Genomic DNA, 7,360 nt, shown 5'->3' on the forward strand with positions numbered 1-7,360 from the left:
AGCTGAGTGATGATAGCTGAAGCACACAAAATCACCCAAAGTATTTCTAGTTGAAATCATGCCTTGATTGATGATGGCGAATATTGAGGTTCCAGCAGCTTGGGATTAATTAATGTGCTTTATTATACCTGGCATGAGGGGCAATTGTGATATAAAGACCGTGGAGATAATTGCTTCCGGTCAACCTGTAGGGGCGATATAATGCCTTTCACTTTTTTTTTGAAGATGCATTTTAAATTAAAATTTAGAATTGCGTGAGAAGTACACAGCGAACAAATAAATTCAGTTGGTTACTACATCAGTATGTCCAGGGGTTTACAGTACAGTGGTCACTCACAAATTATCTGAATAAAGCTTTGAATTATTATGTTAAGAATGAAACTTGAACACAATACTATCGCTGATTTAAAAGATAGAATGGAAACTGTCAATTGTATTTTCCATCTATTAATTGAATAGCTCAGTTTCACGAATGGTGCATCAGCTCACGACAATGGCCTTTCAGTTTTTATCCTGCGTACTTATTCTAACTAGAGCAATTATTTCAAATGGTATATTGAGCTGATGGTGAAATTTAAAGCAAATCACTATTTTTTTAAAATGTTGGTTTCACAGTGAAACTGCAAAAATGAATAAGCTGTTTTACTGCTCTTCGGTTCATGCCTTTAGCCCACGAGGTGGTTTCCCCCACCTCGTGTCCAACACCAGCACCAACCCGCCCCTCTCCCATCTTCCTGAACCTTGTTAATCCCAAGGTTCAACATCTAGTTACTCCCAATTATAACGCACATCAAGGCACAGTTTGACAATATACTTAAAAATTGACAAACACCAGAAAAGATCTATTAGTGGCACTGACATTTTGTCTCAGAACTTAAGTGATTTATAGTAATGGTGTCTATTGTAAAACAGAACAGGAGCCAAATAAATAGCAGTTAAAATTTAAGCTCTGGTTCTGGGAAGTCTGAATAATCAGTGAATTATGAAGCACCCTGTTGTTGGTTATGAAATAAATGTGTTTTGATAGTAGATCTAAACAAAATGCCTGAAATGAGTATGTTAAATAGGAATTGATATTTTAAATTGAAGTAATTACTGTTAAAATTGCAAGTTTTTTAATCAAATTGCCACAATATTTTTTAGAAGGATCAATATTATTAAACTACATGGTTAGCACAGTTGTTTCACCGCTCCAGGGTCCCAGGTTCAATTCCTGGCTTGGGTCACTGTCTGTGCGGAGTCGGCATGTTCTCCCCGTGTCTGCATGGGTTTCCTCCGAGTGCTCAGTTTCCTCCCACAGTCCAACGATGTGCAGGTTAGGTGGATTGGCCATGCTAAATTGCCCTTAGTGTCCCAAAATTGCCCTCAGTGTTGCATAGGGTTACTGGGTTATGGGGATAGGGTGGAGGTGTGGGCTTGGGCAGGGTGCTCGTTCCAAGAACCAGTGCAGACTCAGTGGGCCAAATGGCCTCCTGCACTGTAAATTCTATGATACAATTGCAATTCCTCATTACATGGTCAGGATTTAAATTGCTAATATACACAGCTTGCCTTAAGGTTGACACAAGTTCTCTTCTATACTGCTGCTTCAGATACGAATTGGACTTAATTTAAAGTCTAATTCAATGCAGGGTTTGGCTCTGTAGTTTAATTTCTTCCTTCCTCCTGTGGGGGGAATTACTTCGTTTGGGAACACAGGATTTTAATCTCCCTGTTGGTGGGTTTCACTACCCGCCCACCCCAAACTGTCTCAAATTTTATGGGTGGTGGTGGAGGCGTCAGGTGACCCACCCGCCTTTGACCCTATTGAGGCCCTCAAGTGGCAAATTAAGCGCCTCTTCCCACCCTCTCGCTATTTTGTCAGCAGCGAGGTGAGACCTTGGCCAGGTGGGAAACCTAGCAACTTTAACAGTGTGGGATGGTGTTGGGCAAGGGGTGTGGGAGATCTCTCCTTTCTGGGTCCACTGTGACCAATGGAGGCGCACCAATTCCCAATGGGAAATTTCTGCTTTTCAGTGGAATTTGTGGAATTCTATCCTTTTGTGTTTTGGACCTCTGCTGCCTGCCTCCTCTCCACAGTCAGTTGCTTCACTCGGCGATGTAAGTGCGTTGTTCTGCTCGTGCCCAATCCCAACCATTGCCACTGCTGATTATTAAAATAAAAACAAATACTGCAGATGCAAAGATCTTAAATAATACTAAAGTGCTGGAAAACTTGTCAGGTCTGGCTGCATCTGTGGAGAGAAAGAGTTGGTGTATCAAGTCCAAGAAGACTCGTCACAGGAATCTGGAGTTCTGAAGGGGATTTGTATTGGACTAAAAGTAACTTTCTCTCTTGACTCATGTTGCCAGGCCTCCTGAGATTTTACTGTTCTAAAAACATAAAATGCTGGAATCATTGGCTGAGTAAGAGGCGTCTGATTCGGCCCTCGTTTAACCTACCTCGTGTGAGGAGCATTGTGGTGGATTTTGTTGTTGGGGAGTTAGAGAATGTGGCAGGTGCTTACTTCAGACCTGATGCCCAAGGTAAATGAGATAAAGCAATTGCCACTGCATGAAGTTACGGGTCAGGAATATTGATCAGAAAATAACAACCCTCACAGCCTTTTAAGAAGCTGCAGAAATAAAATACCACCAATTGCACTGAGATATATGGCCACAGCATGAAAATGAACCGGTGGGACAAGGCTGGGGATGTCCGAATCCCCTGGGATTTTGCCTTCCAGCAATGGATGAACAGGTCAGCGATCATGATCAGTCAGTTCAGCCCACCATCCTAAGACTTGGCAAAAAGGACAGTATGTCAACCTGGAGGCAGTTCAGAGGAGGTTTACTAGATTTGTACCTGGAATGAGTGAGTTATGTTATGTGGTTAGCTTAGATAGACTGGAGAGCTTGAGGGGTGACTTGAAAGAAGTATATAATATCCTGAATGGTTTTAACAAGATGGATTTTGAGAGGCCATTTTGTCTTGTGTGTAAGTTCAGGGTAGTGGGGCACTGTTTCAAAATTAGGGATCACCCTTCGAGGGCACGGATAAGTGTCATTGAATGTTTTTAAGGCAGAGGTAGATCAATTCTCTTGCCTCACAAGAACCTCAGATTATTGGGGGCAGAAGGGAATGCGGAACTCATCAATCATGATCTTATTGAATAGTGGAGCAAGCCTACTTCTCATATTTTGGTTTAACCTCTGGAATCAGCCTCTGCATAAATGAGCAGTTAAAAATTAGGACCTCTTAGGCCAGACGGTTCAGTTAGGCGTTGCCATTATTAGCTAATCCATCTCGGGAGGTTACGTTGTTCTGTGCCACATTCCCCGAGTCCCAAATCATTGTCCCTGCTGGATGGAGAGGCACAAAACCTTCCTTGCTGTTGATTCAGTGCAGAAGCTCTTAAGTGCTGGCGAGTTCAGTGGTTGAGCTGTTAGCTGGTAGTTGCTTGCACAGTGATCTGGGTTGTCTGCTCTTTTTTTTAAACATTGAAACAAGGTGCTGATTTTAATTACCTGTTTGTGTAGCCTAATTGATTCATGAATGTCAGGCCTGTGAGGATTCATGTGAAATATCGATTAAATTGCCAATTAACCCTAATTGTGCACAGCCACCCCTCGTCTTTTTCCTCATCCCAAAGGCGAGTGGATTGGAATAAAGTAATTCTGCCCACCCTGAACAGCAAACTGCTGAACTGGAAAGGAATCCACAGCAATTACAGCATTCCATGGCCTTGAGTCACATGTTGTGATATGAGTGTGTTCATTGTGGCTGTCACGTAAAGGAGGCACAACCCGTTCTCATCACTTGGGTAGGGCTGATACTTCAGTTGGGGCTGATATTCTGTTTCTTGTAACTGGAAAGTCAGCATCCTGATCAGATTTGGAATCCAAAAGTGAGCCCAACAGTATTCTCCTCATGGTACTTTTACAATTGCTGGTGTGTCAGATGATGTTGAAAAGTTTGTTGATCCAAAGATTCCATGTTAAAGTAGCTAGTAGGTGAATAATTAACCAGGAATTGCAGCAGTCATTAAATAGTTGCCACCAGTATAGAGAGCAGACAGCATTGTTACTGGTGTGCTTGAAGGTCGGAACAATAGGAAATTTTGAAATAAATGCACCAGGGACTGGTTTAGCACATTGGGCTAAATAGCTGACTTTTAAGGCAGGCCAGCAGCACGGTTCAATTCCCGTACCAGCCTCCCCAAACAGGCGCCAGACGGGCTTTTCACAGTACCTTCATTGAAGCCTACTTGTGACAATAAGCAATTTTCATTTTTTCATTTCTTGCATGGAATGTGGTCAGTTATGAACATTTCCCATGATTTTGCTGCTTTCTGTTTTGACCTGAAATTGTTTGTAAATACTTTGTCCTAATGTGTACGTGTTGAAATGCTGTGGTCACTTTGCTGATTTGGTACCTGCATTGGTCCACAGTCTTGACTAATAAGGTAAACAAAGTGATAACTATTATTTCTACCTACTTGATGACTAATAACTCCACCTATTTAAAGTGGCCTAGAAGCATTTACATTCACTACAGGAAGTCGGAGGGAAGTAAAGTGGGGACAGAAACAAAAGTCAGTAAGGGGAAAAGTGAAAGGCAGAGAAACCAGAGTAAAACATCAAAAAGGGCCACAGGACAGAGACTAGATAACTCAGCGAATGGGTCCAGTAAGGTGAAGAGAAATAAAACATGGAGAGTGTACTAAACATGACCGGACAGATGGTCTGAGAAAGAAGAGCAAGAAGCCTGATGGGCAAGGCAGATGAACTCAGGGCATGGATGGATACATGGGACTGGGATATTACTGAAACATGGCTGAGGAGGGGCAGGACTGACGGCTCATTGTTTCAGGGTACAGATGCTATTGGAAAGATAGAACAGGAGGTAAGAGAGGAAGGGGATTTGCGCTTTTTATTAGGGAAAATATCACACCAAACAACATGGGCTGAGTGGCCTAACTCTGCTCCTATCGAGTCTGCTCCACCATTCAATCATGCTGATATTTGTCTCACTTCAATTCTCCTGCCTTCTCCCCGTAACCCCTGATCCCCTTAATAATCAAGAACCTATCTCTGCCTTAAAGACACTGTGATTTGGCCTCTACAGCCTTCTGCAGCAAAGAGTTCCTCTGGCTGAATAAATTCCTCCTTACCTCTTTTAAAGGATCGCCCCTTGAGTCTGAGATTGTGTCCTCTGATTCAAGTTTTTCCTACAAGTGGAAATATCCTCTCCACGTCCACTCTATCCAGGCCTCACAGTATCCTGTAAGTTTCAATAAGATTCCCCCCTCACCCTTCTAAACTCCAACAAGTACAGAGCCAGAGTGCTCAACCGCTCCTTATATGACAAGCTGTTCACTCGGGGATCATTCTTGTGAACCTCCTCTGGACCCTTTCCAAGACCAGCACATCCTTCCTTAGATACAGGGCCCAAAACTGCTCACAATACTCTAAATGGGGTCTGACCATTGCCTTATACAGCCTCAAATGTACATCCCTGGTCTTGTGTTCTAGTCCTCTCGACATGAATCGGCTAGAGAGGAAATTGCTGAAGCCTTGACAAAAATCTTTGGATCCTCACTCTTCAGGTGATGTCCTGGAGGACTGGAGAATAGCCAATGTTGTCCCTTTGTTTAAGAAGGGTAGCAAGGCTAATGCAGGGAACTACAGGCCGGTGAGCCTTACGTCAGTGGTAGGGAAATTACTGGAGAGAATTCTTCGAGACAGGATCTACTCCCATTTGGAAGCAAATGGACGTATTAGTGAGAGGCAGCATGGTTTTGTGAAGGGTAGGTCGTGTCTCACTAACTTGATAAGAGTTTTTCGAAGCGGTCACAAAGATGATTGATGAAGGTAGGGCAGTGGATGTTGTCTACATGGATTTCAGTAAGGCCTTTGACAAGGTCCCTCATGGTAGACTGGTACAAAAGGTGAAGTCACACGGGATCAGGGGTGAGCTGGCAAGGTGGATACAGAACTGGCTAGGTCATAGAAGGCAGAGAGTAGCAATGGAAGGGTGCTTTTCTAATTGGAGGGCTGTGTCTAGTGGTGTTCCACAGGGATCAGTGCTGGGACCTTTGCTGTTCGTAGTATATATAAATGATTTGGAGGAAAATGTAACTGGTCTGATTAGTAAGTTTGCAGTCGACACAAAGGTTGGTGGCATTGCAGATAGCGGAGGACTGTCAGAGGATACAGCAGGATTTAGATCGTTTGGCGACTGAGGTGGAGAGATGGCAGATGGAGTTTAATCCGGCCAAATGTGAGGTAATGCATTTTGGAAGGTCTAATGCAGGTAGGGAATATACAGTGAATGGTAGAACCCTCAAGAGTATTGAAAGTCGGAGAGATCTAGGTGTACAGGTCCACAGGTCACTGAAAGGGGCAACACAAGTGGAGAAGGTAGTCAAGAAGGCATACGGCATGCTTGCCTTCATTGGCCGGGGCATTGAGTATAAAAATTGGCAAGTCACGTTGCAGCTGTATAGAACCTTAGCCCACACTTGGAGTATAGTGTTCAATTCTGGTCGCCACACTACCAGAAGGATGTGGAGGCATTAGAGAGGGTGCAGAAGAGATTTACCAGGATGTTGCCTGGTATGGAGGGTATTAGCTATGAGGAGAGGTTGAATAAACTTGGTTTGTTCTCACTGGAATGACGGAGGTTGAGGGCGACCTGATAGAGGTCTACAAAATTATGAGGGGTATAGACAGGATGGATAGTCAGAGGCCTTTCCCCAGGGTAGAGGGGTCAATTACTAGGGGGCATAGGTTTAGAGTAGATATACGAGGCAAGTTTTGTACACAGAGGGTAGTGGGTGCCTGGAACTCGCTGCCGGAGGAGGCGATGGAAGCAGGGACGATAGTGACATTTAAGGGGCATCTTGACAAATACATGAATAGGATGGGAATAGAGGGATACGAACCCAGGAAGTGTAGAAGATTGTAGTTTAATCGGGCAGCATGGTTGGCACGGGCCTGGAGGGCCTGTTCCTGTGCTGTACTTTTCTTTGTTCTTATGAATGCTAACATTGCATTTGCCTTCCTAACTGCCGACTGAACCTGCACGTTAACCTTAAGAGAATTGTGAACAATGACTCCCAAGTCCCTTTGTGCTTCTGATTTCCTAAGCCTTTCCCCACTTAGAAAAGCTTAAACCTCAATTCCTCCTTCCAAAGTGCATAACCTCACATTTCTCCACATTGTATTCCTTATTTGCCCACTCTCTTGACCTGTCCAGGTGCTTCTGCAGCCCCCTTGCTTCCTCAATATTACCTGTCCCTCTACAGATCTTTGTATCATCTGTAAACTTAGCAACAGTACCTTCAGTTCCTTCTTCCAGATCATTAATGTACATTGT

This window comes from Scyliorhinus canicula, chromosome 4 (genome assembly GCF_902713615.1).
Source record: "Scyliorhinus canicula chromosome 4, sScyCan1.1, whole genome shotgun sequence".
Classification (NCBI taxonomy): domain Eukaryota; kingdom Metazoa; phylum Chordata; class Chondrichthyes; order Carcharhiniformes; family Scyliorhinidae; genus Scyliorhinus; species Scyliorhinus canicula.